Below are 22,968 nucleotides of genomic sequence, written 5' to 3'. Positions count from 1 at the left end.
GCGAGCACCTTACTCGCGAAGTTAAGTAGTAGGCAGTTTACAAGCAAAGTTACAAGAGACACAGAGCCTTTGCAGTAGGGCACTAGTTAGTAATCAGTATCAGCAAAGAAATGGATACTTCTTTTGACAAACGCATGGGGGATGGGATTGTACTCATCCTAAGGCAGGATCATAAGAAGCTAGGAAAATTTGTAGGCAAGTAGAATGGGGAAACTGAGACAAAGAACTGAACAAACCGGCCAAGCAATTTACAGCCAGACACAGAAGGTCATCTCCCTAGAGATAACACGTAGACCTCAGCTGTAGTTCAGCGCCAGGCTCAGAAAGTCAAGAAAACCAGGTGGGTGACACAGGACCAGCTACAGTGACAGCCCCTGCCTTGGGGCTGACCAGTGAATGGAGGCCACAGCCCTGAAAGGGCCCCACTTGGAAAGCTGATGAACATTCTACTGAAATCTTCCACTAAACTCCCAGTCTTCAAAAACCCTTAAGATGAAGGACCCAACATGCACTCGCCCTCCTGGGAGCACACCTGTCCCTGTCCCTTTGCCCCTGCCCCCCAAGGCTTGCATCTCCTAAATTCTAAGGGCTCCCAGAGACTTGCAAACAGGCAAGCAATGGGCAGAGGCATATCATCCCAGACTAATGCCCTGAACCTGTCTCCAAGGCTCCCTTTACTTGACTTTCCAGGGTAGGCTGATTTCTTTCCCATAAGACTGTTAGAGAGGCAAAGCACGCTTGCCTAGTCTCTCTCCTGTTGCTTCTTCTGTTCTAGCTTCTTCCTTGTTTACTGTCCTCAGCTTTAAGGAACATACTCTCAAAATCACCTGGACTCGTGTTGCTAAATCTTTCCTGCACAAAGTTAAGAACCCACACACTACCGGCCAACCCTAGGCAGACTTGAAGGGCCAGGTCCCCTTTCCGGTGACAGTCCCTTTCACTGGAAGCTTAGTCAAACAATTGATGTAACTTTAAGCTTACTAGTGGAAAGAAAAGTTACAAAACAAAAGTAGAATTACATGTTAACACTTGGGTTACTCAGGTACACCTGGCAAAGAGCAGACAGAATCTTCTTTCTCTTTACACCTGCAGTGCCAACCATGGAGCCTAGCGTAGAGAAAGTACTTAGGTAATGACGATTGATTTAATGGAATGGTTTAAGGTGCTCTGGATTCATTACCCTCACTGTTAAAATACAAACTCTGCCTAACCAGGCAGTGGCACAGTGGAGAGAGCATCAGCCTGGGATGCTGAGGACCTAGGTTTGAAACCCCGAGGTCACCAGCTTGAGCGCAGGGTCAATAGCTTGAGCATGGGACCATAGACATGACCCCATGGTCGCTAGCTTGAGCCCAAAGATCTCTGGCTTGATGCTCAAAGGTCACTGGCTTGAGCAAGGGGTCATTCACTCTGCTGTAGCCCCCTGGTCAAGGCACCATTACCTCATCCTTAGCTCAGAATGTCTTATATACCTCATTCCCCTTTCTATCTCTGAACATCTAGTGCATGTGGGGTTTCTGAATCAGTCATATATGCGTGGTTCCCATACATATGTATTAACTTTTGGTTATATTCTCTTGCTATTTTATCTCAGGCCTATTTGATTATTAGATAAGCCAGAAGAACCTTCAAGGTAATGAATGGAGATCTCATCTTCTATCATTTCTTTCTGCTGCCAAGGGACATAGTTTTACTTGTCTCCAGACCCAGAGATTCTTGCTATCTACTAAAGTACGTAGGGGTCAAGAACAAAGGGAAACATTTACACAAGGGAGGATTGCTGTTTCGGACGGCAGCGTACGCGGTGTCCAGGTGATGGCACTTCTCGAACAAGTGAAACTGGCAGACTGCTTCCTATTTCAAGAGGTGGTGTTGCAGATGGGCTTCCAAAGTGAGACAGACCTATTGTATAGACAAGCAATCGACTATTTAGTGAGGAGTATGCCTAGTAGTGCAAAGGGAATTAGAATGCAATCAGAAACTAGAGAGATCGAAGGACCCCCATGATCTAATCCTGAGCAGGGCTTCGCGTGGCACACCCAGCAGCAGGATGTTTGCCTAGGAAGCCACGGTCTGGGGGGTGCAGACGTCCAAGTGTGGGCATAAATTATAGCACTTGTCAAAAATAATAAAATAATAAAATAAAAATAATGCTGTCACTTAGCTTTGGGAGGCACTGTCCCTTTCTGAAAGAGGAACTTCAAATCTCCTTCAGGGGTATAAGGCCAGCTTCCCTTGCAGTGTCGAGAGCAGCAGCCAGGTACAGGGCCCTCTGCAGGCAGTGCCCGCTTTGTCCGTGTGTTGGTGGATCCAAGGCTTGATTCCCGGGAGCTTTAGGGAAGAGTGTCCGGGACTGAAAAATCAACGGGGTTTTTTAAGAATTTGGATCTCTGGGGGACAGAGGTGTGGGGACTCTGACTGCCCAACCCCCCACCTCGCTTACCTGATTAAGTTGCAAAAGACTAAGCCACACCTCCATGTTAGCTGTGATGCTCATCCTGCCCCTGTGTCCCCCAGAAAGACTGGCTGCTTTGTATAAAGTTAGGATGTGTATGTATGGTGGGGGTTTTCTGTGCTTGGTAGAATTCTTGGGTTGCCTTGGAAACTTTAATCAAAAAAAGTCATTGATTTGCTAATGTCCCACTTAGCCCTATAAATGAAGGAAGATGCGGTTTGGGGGAGCAGCCTATTTCTGCTAGCAGTAATTGCAGAGCCCTCCCAACCCCTTCTTTTAATTCTTGAATTCTTTAAGTGTATTTTTCTTAATTCCACACCGTTCTCACTCAGGACCTGAAAATGCTAGTTCCGCTGGTTCGTTACAGAAGAGTATGTCCTCAGCAGGATGTCATTGGACTCTGTTCTGTGCTTGGCTAACTGCTGTGCGGGACCTTGAGTCTTCCAGGTCTTCAGTAAGACTGTCTCCCAGCTGGAATGGGTGAAAGGGCCCCTCAGAGGAGTAGCTAGACCTGCAATGAGCACACTTGCGCCAAGTCTGCCTTAGGCGTTGTACATAGTTTTTGGGTTTTTTTTTTTTTTTTAATTTTTTTTTAAATTTTTTTTTTTTTATTCATTTTTTTAGAGAGGAGAGAGACAGAGAGGGAGAGAGAGGAGAGAGAGACAGAGAGAAGGGGGGAGGAGCTAGAAGCATCAACTCCCATATGTGCCTTGACCAGGCAAGCCCAGGGTTTCGAACTGGCGACCTCAGCATTTCCAGGTTGACGCTTTATCCACTGCGCCACCACAGGTCAGGCTAGTTTTTGGTTTTTGATATATGTTCTAAACCTAAAGGGAGTATTCCTTAACACAGAAACTTGGAAGGGTATCCCATGAACTATTTCAAAAGGGCTTAATTGAAGCCCGCTCTGGAGCACTACCTTAATCAGGAGCAGGGCAGTGGGTGTGCCCGGTCCCTTTTCAGATGTTTCCTGGCTTAGTTCTCCAGGGTTTCTTTACTGTGTGGTTCATTTTCTTTCCCATAGATTAGGGTCTCCAAGGTGCTTGTAGTTTCCATTGGGTTTGTAAGTACCTGTCCTATCTTCTGGGAGATTTCTCTATCATTTGTTTTTGTTTGTTTGTGTTCCATACTTCTTTCCTCTGTTGCTACCTTTTTTAAGTCAAGTGTTTTTGTGGTGGTTTTTTTAAGGGTGGTTACCGTTAAGTAATGAAAAGGGTACCTACCATATTCATTGTAGTACCCTATCTTATAAGTATTTCTGCACTTCATCATCCTTTGCTACTGTTAATCTCCATCCTCTCCCCCCTTTTTTTCCTTTGTTGTCACAGTTTAAGTTTGGTTTTATTGTGTTCTTGGTGGAGCTGTTACTTGTGGTGTTGTTTTCTTTTGTTCTTTGAATCTGGTTGGAAAACCCCCCTTAGTATTTCCTGGAGTGGGGGCTTTCTGTTGATAAATTCTCTCATCTTTTCTGTATTTGTGAATGTTTTTATATCTCCTTCATACTTGAAGGATAGCTTTGATGGGTATAGTATTCTTGGCTGAAAGTTCCTCTCTTTCAGGGCTTTAAATATTGGGGTCCACTCTCTTCTAGCTTGTAGAGTTTCTGCTGAGAAATCTGATGATAATCTAATAGGCCTTCCTTTATATGTTGTACTCTTCTTTTCCCTGGCTGCCTTGAGAATTTTTTCTTTGTCATTGGTCCATTGTCACTTTGAACTGCTGGGGGGTTCTGTCAGCCCAAATGACTCGGTGGACCTGCTTATAAATCTCGAGTGGGAAGAGTTGACTGCCGGGTCCTTCCAGGCGAGTCAGGGGCACCTGGATCTACCAGGGGTCTCAAACTCAACTCCGTATGTGGGCCGCAGAGCAAGATCACAGCCGTTCGGCAGGCCGCACTAGGTCTACAAAAGGCAACTGTTACACAACACTTTTTAGTGTCACAAAACGACCAGAAACTGTAGTTCGTGGATTAGTCTGCGGGCCACAAAAAATTGTTCGGCGGGCCACATGCAGCCCGCGGGCCGCGAGTTTGAGACCTCTGATAGACAGCATGTTCCTGAGAGACTTCCAAACACAGCTGCTCCTTCTCAGGGAAAAATGTCATTTGTTCATGCACTTTACAGAGCAGGTCTCAGCCCAGCAATGGAATGGGCAGTCTGGCATGTAGAGAATACTGTGTGTAACTTTTTGATCCCCAAGCTGGCATTCTAGAGGTTGAAAGAATGCCTCTTTTTGTAATTGTCCGGTCCCTCCAGTAACTGACACCACAGCTGAACTTTTCCTGGTCAGTTTTATATTTAGCCCTGAGTGTGTAGCTCCCGTATCCAAGAGGAGGTCAATTAGCTTGTTCCTCACTGTCACTTGTATGTGCTCCGGGCTCCTGTAGGTTCGGATATGACAGGGAGGTGTCTAGGGGGGAGGCCCCGGGCCTCCTCATTCATCATCGGAGTCGCCAGTCCTTTCTAACATTTCTTGGTGAGGGTTTCTATCCCTTTTCATTTTGCTTTTTGAGCTTCAATCAGTCCTCTGTCAAGGGCCTTCTCTGCAATAGGTGCATTGATCAGCACCGAGCGGGCCTTTCTCTCTTCCTTTTTCGGTCCTGCCTCTCCTCCTGGTTTCCTCGCACTGTTTCTAAAAAGACAGTGGCCTGCTTTAATTTCCTTGTTTCCCGGGCATGCTGACCTTTAAAGGCCACGTCCAGCCGCTGGGAGGGGTTCGTTCCCAATGCTGTGTCTAAACACTGGCGCTTCCTCCAGATATGTGCGGCACCTTGCCCAGTGAAAGTCATCTCTACGCTCCAGACATTTTCTGGTGCCCGTGGGTTGGCATCAGTGTGCTCCGATAGGCCTGATCGATTCTTTCTAATAACTCAGAAGGGTCTTCACCTGGTCTCTGTTGAACAGCTCATGTCATATTCAGGCTCTCTGATTTAGTCTACCTTTTCTTAAGCCCTTCCAACATGCACCTTGTGTGATGTTCTAAGAAGTCCAGGTCCCCACCATTCAGGTCCCAGTTGGAATCTGCCCAGGGAACCGTCTCAGCTGGGCTGGAGGTCCCTTTGGGATTCTCTTAATGGAGGCAATGGGACTCGTCATTAGCCTTATCTACAAGTAGCCCCCGTTCATCTGCTGTTAGCAGGACGTTAAGGAGAGCCTATATGTCTCCCCAGTTTGGATGATGAGTGGCAAAACTGGAGGTGATCAGATCTGCCATTCTCTGAGCGGTCGAGATTCTTTCAATTCAGTAAATCTGACGTGGAAAATGGAGTTTGGGCCCAGTAGTGGCCAGCAGGCGGGGCTTCCAGGTTTATCTCACCTACGAGGAACTGCCTCAAAGGGAACTGCCCCTTTCCAGATAGGGATGCCCCCTGGTCACATGGTGTGCCCTACGGGGCCTTTGAGGGGGAGACCATTTATTCCTCATACAGGGGTAGGACTGTCGTCCCTCTGGGCCCTATTTCAAGGGTATTAGCAGTGAGGGTGGCTGTGGGGGAAATCTTCCTGCTGCTAATCCTGCGTCCCCGGGTTCAAGTCATTAAAGAGACACTCATCTTTCATTTTCCTTTTCTCCCTATGTCTTACTGTCAGGGAAGGAGTTTGAAGCCAGATCTCCTCTCTATATCATTAGGCTGTTCCCCTTATTTACTGAATCTTTACTGTGGAAAGACATAAAACCTGGACGTAAGGGGTTTTGTCTCATCTCCCTGACCATTGGCAAAACAATTCCAATAGTATGATGAAACCATTTAGGGGCCATTTTTCCCCTGTAATCTAAAGCAGGCATCCCCAAACTATGATCCGCAGGCCGCATGCGGCCCCCTGAGGCCATTTATCCGCCCCCCCCCCCCCGCCACACTTCTGGAAGGGGCACCTCTTTCATTGGTGGTCAGTGAGAGGAGCACTGTATGTGGCGGCCCTCCAATGGTCTAAGGGACAGTGAACTGGCCCCCTGTGCAAAAAGTTTGGGGATCCCTGAAAGTATACATAGGCTAAGTAGTGATATAAAGAAAGACGATTTTCTTCTTAGTTGCTGGTCAGAGCTGTACACAGACCAATCTGCTAAAATCAGGCCCAGTGGGATCCCTTCTGGAGCTGAAACAGAATGGCCCCTGCATGGCACAGAAGTACAAGCCCCAAACATAGAAAGACCCAGACAAAGTGGGAACATGTAAACAAAACTTGGATCTGTAATTTCATTATTCCAAATGAATGTTCAGAAGCAAGATTTAAACTTCCTATCTCAGTTATACCAACTGATACCACGAGCAATCCTGACCAGACCCAAATGGCACAAGTCTAAGTGGCTGGGATAGAGGATCCCCAGTGTGTACGATGGTTCGACTTACCCAGTCTTGGAATCTGTCTGGCCCCAGAAACCTGTTTCCTCTCACCAGTTGAGCGTCTCAGGTGTTTGACACTTTGAGAAACTTTGCAAGGAAATTCCCTGAGCTGGGAAGTCCCCACAGTCCCACTCCCAGGGTTGGTCTGTGTTGGGCAAATAAGTCTGTAAAATTTGTGTTATTTGATTCTGCTCATTTTTATTGTTAAAAATGGCTGCTGCTCATGTGCTCATGCTGCCACCGTGATATGGCTAATTACCTTTCTCCTTGGGAAGGGGCTTGGCTATGCTAATGTTTGCTGGAGGAGGGGTTTCGCACCAAAAGGTTTTAAGAAGAAGGAAGAAGGAGGAGCTAAGAGGCCACCTTGTTGCAGAAGAGAGATCACATTGTTGCAGTGGAGAAAGCAGCCAAGATGGCGGGGTGCTGAAGCAGAAGCCACTCTGCAGTTTGTGCAGAGAGGAGGAGATGCAGAACAGAGGTGAATAAGGCTGGTGGGGCCTTTGTGTAAGGTGGTGGGCAATTGGGGGAAGGTCACATGAGGAACCAAACCCGGGAACTTGGCTAGAACCGCCCACACCCATGCGCGCCAAAGGAAACTTCTCAGGAATCCTTGGAAAAGAGCGACTGTCTGCCAGCCAGTGAGATTTCACCACTTCATATCAACTCGCCTCCACCCTACAGACCCTTTAAATATCTCCCATGCGGTTTTATCCCTGTGACTTCCCTGGCCTCTGTCCCTGGGGCCAGGGAACATCCTCTGGGAAGCGCTGTACTAAATAAAGCTTTTATTATTCCACACTTCGTGGCTACGCCCTTCCTTCTTTTCTTTCTCAGCAGGGAAAAATACCTTACACTTTGATTCTAGGAAAACCAGGAGAAAGTCAGTGGTTTTGGGAGCCCTGAATGGGGCTAGAATAAAAGATGGCTCACCAGTTTTTGGCTCCACTGTTTCCAAATCCATTACCCTCTATCCAAATCTAATGCAAACCTGCACGAGCCAGGCGGCTGTGACAGCTATGGCTACTGGCCTTACAGTCTGCCACCGGCAGCTGGGACCCTAGCCCGGGCCCTTGGAACTTACAGAGGTTCGAGCTGTCCCATCTGAGTCATCAAAGACTGAACCAAAAAATGCAAGTTCAGCTGCCTGCCACAACCAAAACCAAACCTATGAGACAAGAGCCGGTGGAAAAGGAAGAAGGTTTATTCAAAGGCCGCAACCTGGGAGAATGGTAGACCCTGTTTCATCTTCCTGCTCAAGCTGGTGGTTTTTATAGGGATAGGGAGGGGAGGGCTTTTTCTCTATTCTTTCATCTCTCTAGCTTTTGGCGAGCTCAGTGTAAGAACCTCCCCCTGCACCATCTTGGCCAATGGGGGACACTCCCTGGCACTGCTGACTGTCTATGGTAACACAAGTCTAGTATCCCCCACAGTGTTTGTCGTGGTAAGATTTAGTGATCATTATTGCTATGAAATATTCCCCAATCTGAATAGTGGTCAGGGGAAGGCTTGTAACAGAGTGAGGTGCTTCCTCTCTCTGATGGCCTTCAGGCTAATAGCTCCTGCTATAGACATGCTAATTAACTAGAGAAATTCTGCTTGAGGCTTGAGCAGCCTTTTGTCAGCAAAGAGGTGGGAAAATACACAGAAAGTAATGACCCCTAGAACCAGACTCAAATCAGCAGGGTCAGCCAGGAACAAAGGGTTGTAAGAATTTTGCTTGGATCCCTTTTTGGTGCCTATCTACAGCTCCACTCACCACTTCATCTCACCCATCCTTTCTTCCCTTGATATATAAGATGCCTGAGTTTTGAGCTCTCATAAGATGGATTTGAGAACTAATTCTCTCATCTTTTTAAGCTAGGCTTTCTTCATCGATAAACCTTTCCTCGCTCTGAAACTCTGATCTAGTGAGTACCGGCCTTTCTATTGAAGTATCCAGCACACAAACCCTGTACCTCTAACAGGCTGATGTCTGGGGAATTTATATAATATCCAATTTAGTGAAAAAAATATTCTGGCACTTGGAGCATGTGATCATGCATATCCTGTTTGTTCATTCTCTAGGTGCATGATGGTGTAAAGAGTACACAAAATTGGCTGCTGGACAGGCCAGATGTGCGGTAGCAGCTGGATGGACATCGGGAGAGAAGGGCTCCCTTTGTGCACTGCCGCTGCCGCTGCCCAAGTCTGGTCTTCCACTTTTTTTTTTTAGTGAGAGAGACAGACAGACAAGGACAGACAGACAGGAAGGGAGAGAGATGAGAAATGTCAACTTGTCCTTGCAGCACCTTAGTTGTTCATTGATTGTTTTTTCATATGTGCTTTGACTGGGGTGAGGCTTCAGCCGAGCCAGTGACTCCTTGCTCAAGCCGGCGACGTTGAGCTTGTCAATGTAAAAAAAAAACAACTTCCAAATCTGTAAGAATTTTTATGAGTTTATTTGAGCCAAACTGTAGGCAATTGCTGGGAAGCAAAGTCTCAAGGGATTGAGAAAATGCTCCGGAAAACAGCAGTTTCCCTTGTTTTATACTTTAGAATCATAGGGAAGAAGAGAGGGGGTGACAGGAAATTGACTGGTGATAGATCAGGGAGGTGGGAGAAGGCAGAGGGGGAATCTCTGCGACTGGGTAAGAAGTAAAAGTGTGCACGCTGCAGCTTCTTCACAAAGACAGCCTAGGCGGGAACAGGACAGGTAACAGCTAATGGTCACATCACTATAACGGTGAGGGGTCTATTAGCTTCTGCTCTGATGGAATGTCTGGCCTGATGGGAAGAGGAAGACGACCCTTACATTCTAAAGCAGTGGTTCTCAAAGTGTGTGCCAGGGCACACTGGTGTGCCCTAGAGGATTTCCAGGTGTGCCCTATGGTATTCCAGAGACCTGTTGGGGACCAAAAAACCAACAGGGTATTTGGAGTTTAGATTTTGGGGGGACAGAGATGTGGGGAATTGGCTGTAAGCTGACAGTCTTCCCAACTCCCCACCTCACTTGCCTGATTAGGTTGCAAAAGGCTGTTAAACTATGGTGCTGGATTGTTTACACTACTCCCCATGTTCCCTGGAAAGATTGGAGGCAAGTTTCTTCTATCTTTTGTTTGGTGTAAAGTTAAGATGATATGTATGGTGGGGGTTTTTTGCACTTGGTAAAATTCTTGGGTTGCCTTGGAAACGTAATTAGAAACCATTGATTTGCTAGTGGCCTCACTTTGCCCTATAAATAAAGCAAGATGCAGTTTTTGGGTGTGCTTTGTTCTTGCCAGCAGCAATTACAGGGCCCTACCGACCCCGTATTTTCTTAATTCTGTGTATTTTCTTAATTTCGCACTGGCCCCACTGACAGTGGGACCTGAAATTACTAACTGCGCTGGTTTGCGGGGTATGTACACAGATATAAAAATAAATACAGGCCCTGGCCAGTTGGCTCAGCGGTACAGCGTCGGCCTGGCATGCGGGGGACCCGGGTTCGATTCCCGGCCAGGGCACATAGGAGAAGCGCCCATTTGCTTCTCCACCGCCCCCCCCCTCCTTCCTCTCTGTCTCTTTCTTCCCCTCCCGCAGCCAAGGCTCCATTGGAGCGAGGATGGCCTGGACGCTGGGGATGGCTCCTTGGCCTCTGCCCCAGGCGCTGGAGTGGCTCTGGTCACAGAAGAGCGATGCCCCGAAGGGGCGGAGCATCACCCCTGGTGGGCGTGCTGGGTGGATCCCGGTCGGGCGCATGTGGGAGTCTGTCTGACTGTCTCTCCCCCTTTCCAGCTTCAGAAAAATACAAAAAAAAATAAAAAAATAAAAAATAAAAATAAATAAATACAGTTACTCTATTATACCATTTCATTACAAAAATACTGCTCTTTTTGTTAATACATCAATATTATATTTATTATTAACACATCAATATATTATTTTTAGATAAATACACCCAAATAAAATGGATAGATTTCTCAAAAAGAGGCGTGATATTGAAGAATTCGATTCTGGAAGTGAGTAAAAGTGTAAATAAAATAGGACTTAAAGGCTGATGGGCAAAATTTTATATATAGCATTTTCCATCACTTAACACTGAACAATACGATTAGATTAGAAACCCATTCATGGAAGCTTCAAGTGGTTTTGGTTTAACATTAACAGAAGAAGAAAGGTGCATAAGACAGGGCAGAGGTTCCAGCTACGTAACACTTTATATTAGCTCTTCACCCAGAGCCCTGGTTGACAAACTGCGGCTCACAAAGCCACATGTGGCTATTTGGCCCCTTGAGTGTGGCTCTTCCACAAAGTACCACGTGCGGGCGCTGCCTCAATAAGGAATGTACCTACCTGTATAGTTTAAGTTTAAAAAATTTGGCTCTCAAAAGAAACTTCAATCGTTGTACTGCTGATATTTGGCTCTGTTGACTAATGAGTTTGCTGACCACTGTGTGACTACCCACCACGAACTGCTTTTAGTTAGAAAGGTTTGATTTAGACCAAGCTGTGTTTACCTTCATTCTCTGAGTTCACAAGGCCATTGTGTAGGCTTTCCCTGAGCTTGTCAGGTTCAGTTCGTGGCCACATCTTGACTTATTAAAAAAAAAAAAATGTATTCATCCATAAGCTCAAGCCAGCGACCTTGGGCTTTAAGCCAATGACCTTTGGGCTTCAAGCCAATGACCATGGGGTCATGTCTATGATCCCAAGCTCCAGCCAGAAGGACCCCACACTCAAGTTGGTGAGCCTGCACTCAAGCCCAAAGAGCCCAAGCTCAAGCTGGTGACCTCGGGGTTTCAAACCTGGTCCTCAGTGGCCCAGGTCGACACTTTATCCACTGCATCACTACCTGGTCAGGCATCTGGTCTCCTTCTTACAGATGATGTGGTTGGGGACACAGGGACAAAATGACTCATAAGGATCTGTTGGCACTGAGCTTCTGTCATCCTACAAGTATTTATCGTTTCAACTACAAATGAAACCGTATCAGGATGACTTAAGGATATTGAGAATCTGGTTGAACAACAAGTTCAGAGGTAGGGCAGGCTTCAGGACTAGTTAAATTAGCAACATAGCATGTCACCACCAAGTACTGAGTTTTCTCTAGCATTCCACCCAGCTATTCTTTTGTGTTAGAGATTGAAATAGATGAGGGGCAAGAGTCTAAACCAGGGGTCTCAAACTCAACTCAGCATGTGGGCCGCAGAGCAAGATCACAGCCATTCGGCGGGCCACACTAGGTCTACAAAAGGCAACTGTTCCGCAACACTTTTCTCACTGCAGTTGAAAACAAAAAAAAATCAGTACAACAAGCACAATCGTACATGCAGTTTACTCAGTGTCACAAAACGACCAGAAACTGTAGTTCGCATCACAACTGCTGTTAACTAAGCTAATATCTAGCTAGGATGCTAGAGAAATGAAAAATACAAGTAGGCCCCTAGGCTTACTTAATTTTATCCAAAATATTTTGAACTTCGTGGATTAGTCTGCGGGCTGCACAAAATTGTTCGGCGGGCCGCATGCGGCCCGCGGGCCGCGAGTTTGAGACCCCTGGTCTAAACCCACCATTTGTAAATGAATGTTGTCCTCCATAGCAAATTGACTTGGCTGAAGTTACAGAAACAAAGTACAACTTTGTTTTTGGCCAATATCAGGTTTGGAAGCAGCATGTTAGAGGCAGTATCTCCACCCCCAAAACCGCATGATCTAGCCTGAAGATTTGGCATTGATCCATTTGCATAAACTATTTTAAAATTTTTATCCTGTTTTCAGAATCGAAGACAGCTTTTTTTCTTTTTAATTATCTTTTAGACACAATTATATTGACGGGAGTGGGTTAGAAGTTAGAATTTACAGGAAAAGTTTCAGGGCAAGAGTCACATCCTGCCCAATTCCTGTTCACTTTTCAGAAAACCGGTTCCTGTCCGCTGCCCGGCTCTGATTAAACAAAACTGAAACAAGTAAACTGAATTTCAGATCGCTGGGAGAATATTTTAGGTTTCACTTTTTAATGCACATTAGATGTTAATGTAAAAAACATAGTACAGGTTTTATCTTAAATAATGTATGTTAGGAATCATAGTACCTTAGTGATTTGGAAAGTTTATTTAACTAAACACTCTTCACTCATAATATTTTCAGCAAGATTATGTTTAGATAATCTCAATCAAGTAAGATTGTAACCTTTTTTAAAATGCTGCTGTTAAAAGTGATTCTGTAATGCCTGACCAGGTGGTGGTACAGTGGATAGAGTGTCGGCCTGGGGTGCTAAGGACCCAGGTTTGAAACCCCAAGATTTCTGGCTTAATTGCGGGCTCACCAGCTTGAATGTGGTGTCGCTGGCTTGAGCGTGGGCTCATAGACATGACCCCATGGTCTCTGGCTTGAGCCCAAAGGTTGCTGACTTAAAGCCCAGGGTCACTGGCTTGGCTGAATCCACACCCCCTGTCCCCGCCCTGTCAAGGCACATATGAGAAAGCAATCAATGAACAACTAAGCTGTCACAACGAAGAATTGATGCTTCTCCTACACCTTCCTGTCTGTCTGTCCCTGTTGCGCACCCTCTCTCTCTCTCTTAAAAAAAAAAAAAAGAAGCGATTCTATAACATTAGCCCTGGCTGACAGCTAGCTCGGTTGGTTGGAGCATCGTCCCAAAGTGCAGAGATTGCCGGTACGATTCCCGGTCAGGGAACATACAGAAACAGAGTGATGTTCCTGTCTCTCTCCATGCAATTCATCTGCGGCCCAGATAGCCTGGTAACAATGAGCTGTTTTGCTTTCACCTTGGATGTTTGCTAGGGTCATCCAGTACTTTGCAGAATCCCCCAGACACTCATAAACTTCACATTTCTCTGCTGTGGCTTCTGTACACACAGTACTGCTCGTATGTGGCTCTCATGCAGGACCTCCGGGAGAGTCAAGGAAGCAATCCACGATATTAGCTGGCCAGGGCTGCCATAACATGGCGCCCCTGACTGGTGGGCTCACATAGCAGGGATTTCTCATAGTTCTGAAGGCTAGAAATACAAGGGCAAGGTATTCACTGGGCTAGTTATTTTCTGAGGGCATTTCTCTTTGACTTGTAGATGGTCATCTTTTCTCTGTGTCTTCACATGGCTGTCCCCCTGTGCCTGCCTGTGTCCTAATCTCTTTTTGTAAAGACACCAGTCATAATAGATTAAAATCCACCAATTAAACCTCATCTTACCTTAGTTACCTCTTAAATGTCCCTATCTCACATTCTGACATACTCAGGGTTAAGACCCTAACATATGAATTTGCAAGGGACACAACTCAGCCCATGACACATAATTCTCAAAGAGGAGGCTGGTCCACATGCCAGTATAATTTACCTGCTGGTCAGTGTCCCACACTTTCTGACCAATGTCACATGACTGTTTGCTAACATCACCCTTGCCTGGGTGGCCAATCTCTGTGTTAAAAAAAAAACAACACCCTGGTTTCATAACACCACAACCTAACTCTCAACATCACCTACTTGCAAAGCTGCCTCCCCAATTTGCTTCTTAACACCTCCAGCAACACCTCAAGCCCCCTCCCTTTCTCCTCTGGACCGTGCAATATCCCCCTCCTGAGCGCCTTGCTTCTCTGCCAGCCCCTCAGTGTCTAGTCTTTACTCAGCAAGCAGATGGAGCTTTTCTGTGAGAAGCCCTCTTCCTGTGGCTCGCCTGCTCGGTCCTCACACAAGTTCTCTCATCATATTTAGGATTAGTCCAGGCTCCCTCCAGTGGCTGACATTGACCATATCACCTCATCCCCAGGTTTCCTGGGCCTCAGTCACCTCCAACTTGCTGTCATGCACCTGTGATTCGTAACAGACAGGCCTCTCTGCTTCTCAGCGACATGAAGCTCATTCCTGCCTCGGAATTACTGCCGATTTCCATGGGCCGAGTCACCCTCCACACGAGCTCTGCGTGTCTCGCTTCCGTACTCACGACATCTCTACGTAAATAGAATTCTCTTGGTTAGTACTGTCTATCCCATTGTTAAGTAATTTTAAATGTTTTGAAAACTACAGTTTTGTAAAAACTTTAAATTATAGGCATAACATTTATACTAATGTTCTTTTTAGAAAGAATTATGTTTAAGGCACAAAACTGGTTATGCGACTGCTTCAAACCCCTTGTAAAATGGGAAAATTTATGTTTGCTACCTTCAGGAAGCTGTAGGATGTGCACATTAGACCTGCTCAAATGAGCGAAATCTTTGAGAAAGTGTGGAGTAAGTCAAAGATGAGATCATTTTTTTTAAACTCACCTGAATATTTCATGCTATTTCTGAAGACGTGCCTCTCTACCAGGGAGGCAAGGAGTACATTATTACTGACCCTTTACATGGCAGTGTTTGTTGGAGATTGTCCCAACCTTGATTTCCTCTCTGATTTTTACTTTTAGTTTGTATTATGCTACCTTAGTGCTTTCTGGGGTGAGATGAAGTTGCATAGAAATACATTATAAAATAGCATGTATCTTTCATATACTTGAACCATGTTTTAAAAAATTAATTTAAAAATTCAACCACAGTTTGAGCTCTATGATGTGTATTTTATTGGCCCTTTCTTTTCAGCCTGTAAGTTGAAGATGGCTGAAGTTATTTTGCAGATAAGGAAGCAGAAAACATTAAAATAACCTAGGATGTGAGTTTATCCTTCTATTAATATTAATTTACCCATCATCCCCACACAAACACACACACATTTTATTTTTTAGTACTCCATATGTCTAGAATGCACCTAGAATGAACCTAGAAATGTTTCTTCCCTAAGAATGGTATATCATGTATGAAATGATTATGTCTAAGGATACCACATTTATGAATGACTAAAGAAAGTTGAAGACCAAAGGTTTGGTTTTTTTTTTTTTATTGAAATCAATCTTGCCTTTTTCATGTAAGAAGCTTTAATTGTCTACTTAATTCTAAATAGCAAATGTAAAACAACCATTTCTTTCCCGAGGACATTATAAAGCTGTCAAATTAGATTCTGCTCCTTTACTATGGCTTTTGGAGGGAGGCAGGTTGGCACATGCTTCTTGGGTGCTTTAGAAACTTGTTAAGCAGTAGAGCAAGTCCTGTAACCCAAGTTCCTTCCATCTGAGCAGATTCATGCGTCTAGACCTATTCGCTTAGGTTGGCACGGAGTGCATGTCGCCCTGGGGCAATTAGTTGAGCACAGAGACTTTTCTCTTCTACAAGATGCATTTCACACCCCAAAGCTTCCACAGGGCTCTCCTTTATCCCACGGTGGATTAGGTGAGACACGTAGGATGTCTCAGTTCGAATCTTTTCATTCAATACATTATTAAGGGCTTACTGTGTGCATAACTCTGTGCTAACCCAGGCAAGAATAGTCAGCACTTGCTTTTGCAACGACCTTGTAATCTAGTTGTCTGTCAACCCATCTGAGGGAACATCACCAAGCAAATGCACCTGGTGGTCAGGTGCACCATCTTGATTACAGTTATAGATCGGCCATTTTCCGATCTTAATAAAACCATGGCATTGCTTGGGTGAGAATGAAACTTAGTTGTTTCTCCTGTTTTAGTAGTAGAGGATATCTAGGCTCATCAAATATGAAAGCTGGAAAGCACCTTGGGAAGGTATGTGGACCCATCCCACCAGCCGTCCAGGTGAGGAGACTGAAGCCCAGAGAGGACCAAGCTCAAGACCACAGCTTCCTACTCTCAGACCTGGAAATCCCACCTGGGCTCCCATTGCAAGTCCTGAGCGTGTTCCTCTTCTCTTCGCATCCACATAACAACTCTGTCTTTAAGCAATAGCTCAGTGCTCTGGGGCAATTGTGCTGATACATCTAGTTGTAGGCCAGAGAGCAGACGTTTGGGGGATTCTCAAGTTTTATCCACTATCAGGGCGTATTCTGTATTTTAAAGAAAAGTTTGGGATGGAAGCACTCTGAAGTCGCTCCCCAGTTGATATCGCACAGTGGTGCTGACATAGCACCCCACTGTCCTGCAGTAAGCACAGGAGCCAGGTGGATGGGGAAGAGACACACCCAGCAACATTGTGGGTCAGCTGGCACTACCTCTGTGGCTGGCGGCCCGTGGCCGTAGAGCGTGTGAGCAGAAATCACCGCGAGGTTACCAGTGACCTAAGCTCCTCCTTCCCTAGCTCTCGGACTGACGAGTCTTCTGAACCATGTTTCTGCGCCCCTCCTGTGTCTGATGTCAGCGGTGGGGCCCGGGTACCTCACAGCGTGCGTCTCTGCCTACTATTTCCCTCCTGCTTGTGCGACCTGCCGTATCTTAGGACATAACTAGCTAGCGGGACCCACTCACAGCGGGGAGGGAGGTGCTAAAGAGATAAGCTGGGTTGTGGATGCCAAGGGGACGTTCTCTCTGGCACACAGAGCCCTGTCCTGGGGAAGTCCACCATACACTATCGGGCTCCGCTCTCGGCCTGAGATTAGAGGACAGAGGGCAGCCCACCAAATGAAGAGGATCCGACGTGATGGGCCTGTTATCACAACAGTGACCTGTCACGGACCCATTGATGTGACCTAGGGTGTAAAGTCGGGATTGGAGACACACTGTAAAAACTAGCAACCAGGTGAGACCACGACCTGAAGTAAGACTGACTTGGTGCTGAGTTCTGGGGTTCTGAGAAAGAGCTTATGAAACCCCCCTCTCTCAAGACCAGCTTCGGTTCTAGAGAATGAGACAGGAGGTGTTCACGGGCCAGTCTATGCAAAAGAAGGGATGAGAGGTGGAAGGCTAGGCAAGCCGTGATCCGGTCCTTGGCTTACTGCGCTATTGACGCCTGTGCCCTTGTGGCTATTTCTACTGTCACTGCTCTCGGTCAAACCCAAACCCACATTGCTACTCCCCTACCTTCACTTGTCATCCTTATGAGCTCTGCTAGTCTAGGCCCTCATATTTATAGAACATTAAACCGAAAATAGCTAGCGGACAGCAAGGCCCGGAGGGAAGGGGGGAGGGGCCAAAGTGGGTATCAAGGGGAACACGGGGGTGGGGGGAGAGGGAGAGATATTCGATGGGACACTTGAATCTATGTAAACACAATAAATTTTCTTTTTTTAAAAGAAAGAAAATAACTAGAACAGGAGGCCTGTAGCTATCACTGGTCCATAGCCACAGTTTGACACTTACTTAGCTGGATGGACCAGTGGCCTTGGCAGTGAGATCACCCCCCGCAGGTAAGCGAGACTGGGAGTGCGTGCCTCCAGGCAGGAGGTAGCTGAGCACAGCCAGGTGGTGAAGAAGAATTCTCACTTTCTATTTTATATTTTTTATACAATTTGAATTTCTTATATTGTATCTGTATCCATGCACTTCTTAGGTCATTTAAAATAAAAAAATATATATGTAATGATTTTTTAAAATGAGAATAAAATGAGCCAAGCTGGGGAGCTCGCTGGGGCAAACCCCAGAACCTCTCCCGTCTCAGTGTTCTCCTCTAAAGTGAGAGCAGGGCAGCAGTATCAGTCCCAGCGAACTGACAGGGTGTCGATGTTGTCTGTTTTGTTTTTCCCTCTGGGTCTGCCTTTCCCTGGCTGCCGGCCATTTCCGTGTCTGCAGCTGTGACCTCGAGATTGGAAACTGAAACAAGATGAAGGGTCAAGGCAGACAAAGTGACCGGAGCCAAACTGGAATGAGTTAGCAAACTGACACCGTCATAATGACCTCCTGCTGCCTGGTATGTCTGGAGAGGGGACCTAAAGACTATGGTTTCCAAGAAAAGAAAACGAGGAGCCCTTTGTCAGAGTGGTGGGAAAGAGGTCTCAGCCCGCTAGTGGTGGCCTCACAGATTGTGAATAATGCGGGGAAAGCGTTGGGGACTTTTCTTGAGATGTAAGTCTCTCCCTCTGTCCTTTTGGACGGCTGGCTCTATAGAGGGCGAAATGCCATCAAGATGATCGCTGTTTTTCTCAGGCATGTTGATGAGAAACTGTGCATTAAAAAAAAATTCGCTTCTTTCCCTAGAGCTAGGCCACAGAGAATGTCAGCTCACACGCAGGGCACCCACACATCTGCCCATAGCGGAACACATGGGCCACAGCACATGCCTGCAAGCTTTATACTGATTTTACTGTGAAATTAGCTTCATAGTTTTCTTGAGTTTGAGACATACATATAAATACATATGTACATACATAAAATGGGTGAGGTGGTCTAGATGGGGAGGAAAAAGAGAGTCACTTCTTACTGCTCAGAGATAACAGCTCATGGCAATTGTGTGTGTGTGTGTGTGTGTGTGTGTGTGTGTGTGTGTTTGAAAGGCATTTTTTCTTTTGCATGTCCTTATTTTTTTCTGTATTGATACATCAGAAACACAGGGGGTTCTCGGATTATAATAATCTCAACATACGACATCTCAAGTTTACAATGCTCACTCCCATAAAAACTTTAAAAAATTGAGACATGAGTGTTTTGGCTTACGGCTTTAGTGTCATATTTACTGACTATGTGGGTGAACTAGTTTGGTTAGAAGAAGTCATCATCCTTCCAGACTAGCCTGGAACAATTCTTTAAGAAGGCAGAGAGAGGCCTGCAACAGATCCTGTACCCTCTACATCAGCTGCTTCGCGAGATGAAACACCTGTAGTCTAGGTAGAATCATCTCCAGCGTCTCCTGCATGTTCCTTAGGCAATCCCGATTCACCTGACCCAGTATCTCCAGCACCTTCTGCAGGTTCTCCTGTCTCACCAGCTTCCTCCTCCCCATAGGTCACTCTCTCCCACCTTGCAATGCCCCTTCCAGTGTGCAAGCCAACCACAGGTATAAAGGGAAGGAGTTTTTTTACACTCATTTTTCTGTTACTATAGTACAGTGTACAGTACAGTATATTTATGTCCTTTTTCCTTTTCTGTGGCTTAGTTGCATTTTTATGTTCTAGATTATGATTTTACAACTGTGTTAGGATAGGTAAGTGACTTAGGCTAGGGTGTGTTTTCACTTACACCAAAATTTGGGCTACGTCACTGTCGTAGGAATGGGACTGTGTCATAACCCAAGGACCCCCCCGTTATATATATGTAAGATATATAGTAAAATTATAGCTCTGATTTTTTGCTCTTTCAGTGCACAGAGAGGAAGAGAAAATGCCTATGCTCCTGTACAGAAAGGCCCACTTCAGGGGCGGGCTGCTTCCCTGAGGGTCTCTCCTAGTCACAACCTGGGGCTGCCCTGCGGTAGAAAGGATTGCTCCCCAGTGTCCCTGACAACTCAGCTTGGTCACCCCCCCATCCCCCCCACCCCCCGTAGAGCAGGCCCAACATCTGGAAGGCCAAGAAGAGCTCTGACATTCGGCAAGACTCCGGTGAATGTCGGCATAGTCAGAGCCCAGTGGGTGAACTCTTTCTTTTCTTCCTGGAGTTCGGTGTTTTGATTTGATTGTTTATGGCCTGATATTTTAGCTATGTTCTGACCCTTGCTCGAATTAGAGAAACTCTGAACCTGTACATTGGGTGAAGTTGCTAACCCACCTATTATGCACCTGCTGAATGCCCCCTCCCCATGGCAGGCAGGAGGGCAGCCAGCGCTGGCTCCCAACACCTGGTTGCCAGGCTCTGAGGATCCCCAGAGCCAGCTCTGCACTGGCACCAGACCCTGCTCTGCAAACAAAGAACAGTTAGCGCATTGTTCTCAACCTCGGTCACAGTGTTAAAGCCTCTGGGCCAGGCACAAGCTCCCTCCTGGGGTATCTGACCTTCTACCCGACTGGTGTTGACATCTGGCTGGGAGGAAAGGGGTGAGGAAGCAGTGGTTAGACCCCCCCGCGGTGTGGGAGAATCTCCTCACCTGCCAGAGATCAGATCAGTGTAAGGAATGCTAATATAGTCCTAATTTTATTTTATCTTGCCATAATGACTCCTTCAGTCCTACTTTTGAAATATCAAGTATAATTTTTTTTTTCCAAACAAATGTTTTGGTACCTGCCCTAAACACACGCTTAGTCTGCTTATAAGGTAATGAAGATATGCTGGCCAGACATACACTCATCAGAATTTGACAAGTTGGCAGTAGTCTTATAGATAGCAGCTTTGAGAAGATTCAAATAACATCTGCCGATGAGATCTTATTATTTCTGGGTACTAAATCTGAAGTTTGTTCTATTTTAACTCATCAACCTTTCACACTTTGATACATATATCTTTAACTGCTAGGAAAAAAAGACACCTGTAAAGTATTTTTCCCTGCCGAGGAAGAAGGAAGGGCGTAGTCACGAAGTGTGCAACAATAAAAGCTTTATTGAGTACAGAGCGCATCCCGCCCGACGATGTTCCCTGGTCCCGGGGACAGAGGCCAGGGAAGTCGCATAGGGTGACCCGGGTGGGGGATATTTAACGGGTCTCCTCTAGGGTGGTCGAGCTGATATGACGTGATGAAATCTCACTGGCTGACGGACGGTCGCTCTTTTCCCAAGGACTCCTGGGAAGTTTCCTTTGGCGCGCATGAGTGTGGGCGGTTCCAGCCAAGTTCCCGGGTCTGGGTTCCTCACGTGACCTTCCCCCATTGCTGACCACCTTACATTCCCATCTTTTGTGTTAGTTAGGGGGGCCGCGTATTTGTCTGCTTCCTGCTGGTTAGGGGCGCCGTGGGGAGGGGAGATTGGAAGGTGGTGGCTCTGAGGGGAGCTGGGAGGAACATCTGTTTGGCCGTGAGTTGAGAAACTTTGTGGAATTTCTGTAAGAATTTTAAAAAGAGGAGTAAATATGAGTTATACGCTGATAATTATTAGAAGAAGATTTAGGATAGGGGCAGCCCAGGTAAGAATGGGTGGCTGCCATCAGGAGTTCAGCGGGTTGTAGGAGGAGAGAGTCTTGCTCAGTTTCTCTCGCAGACGGTTGAGGAGATTGAAGATTCTTCCATCAGGCCAGTCTTACTGAACAGCATTGCTCCCTGCTTCAGCTCACTCTGGCGGCAGGTTCCTGGTGGGAGGGACAGCAGCAACAGGAGGGTCTGCAGGGCCCAACGTTTTGGTGAGCCGGAGACGGGTAGGGCCCAGCAAACTTGAGGCAGAACTGTATGCCAGGAGTGGTGCATGAAGGGGAAAAACTGCATGTCAGGAGTGCTGTAAGAAGGGGAAAGGAAGAGGTTCCATTCCCTCCCATAACCGAGACCTGTGAGGGAACCAGAGTTCCAGAGTGTGATGGCAAAACAGAGAAGGCAGCTCCTGTGGCCACAAGAAATGAGATGGGCCCTGGCCGGTTGGCTCAGTGGTAGAGCGTCAGCCTGGCGTGCGGAAGTCCTGAGTTCGATTCCTGGCCAGGGCACACAGGAGAAGCGCCCATCTGCTTCTCCACCCTTCCCCCTCTCCTTCCTCTCTGTCTCTCTCTTCCCCTCCCGCAGCCAAGGCTCCATTGGAGCAAAGATGGCCCGGGCGCTGGGGATGGCTCCTTGGCCTCTGCCCCAGGTGCTAGAGTGGCTCTGGTCGTGACAGAGCAATGCCCCGGATGGGCAGAGCATCGCCCCTGATGGGCATGCCGGGTGGATCCCGGTCGGGCGCATGCAGGAATCTGTCTGACTACCTCCCCATTTCCAGCTTCAGAAAAATACAAAAAAAAAAAAAAAAAAAAAAGAAGAAGAAATGAGATGGACTTACCCGTTCCTGCAGCATTACCCTGGGTTCTCCGAGTCCAGGCCGTGTCCTAGGAGTGTGAACAATGGGCCCGCCTGGCTGGCTTGGCCTCCCATCTGAGTGGCTTGTCCTCCACATAGAGATGCTGAGAATGAGCCTGCTGCCCAAAGGGGGCAAGTGCTCCGCCAGTGACCGGGCTGCTTGCAATTAGGGCAGGGCTTAGTGGGTGGCCTCAGGCAGGGGCACTGCCGGGACCAATGACCCTCCTTGCCACACTTAACGCAAGCTCCTGGTGGGGATCCCCTTTGCAGGCCGGACTTAGGGCAAGCACCTTCTGTGCCTTGCCCCTGTTGCTCTGTCGGCCTCAGGGCTGCCACAGGAGACTGGGTTTGGAACGTTACCTTCTGCCGCATGCGGGCCTGGCGAACAGCCTCGGCCTTTTCCTCCCGACCATTAAAAACTTTAAATGCCATGTTCACAGGTCTCAGATAGGGGTTTAGGAGTTGAGAATACGAGGAGGGGGGCTCGTGAGGAGCCTGGCATCCAGATCCAGCTGGAAACGCTGGAGTCAAAGGCAGGACAAGGGCCAATGGCTGGCAGAGAGTGGCCTGACGGAGGAGGGGCTTAAGAACA

This window comes from Saccopteryx bilineata, chromosome 1, assembly GCF_036850765.1.
Source record: "Saccopteryx bilineata isolate mSacBil1 chromosome 1, mSacBil1_pri_phased_curated, whole genome shotgun sequence".
Classification (NCBI taxonomy): Eukaryota; Metazoa; Chordata; class Mammalia; order Chiroptera; family Emballonuridae; genus Saccopteryx; species Saccopteryx bilineata.
Note: the sequence above shows the minus strand (reverse complement) of the source record.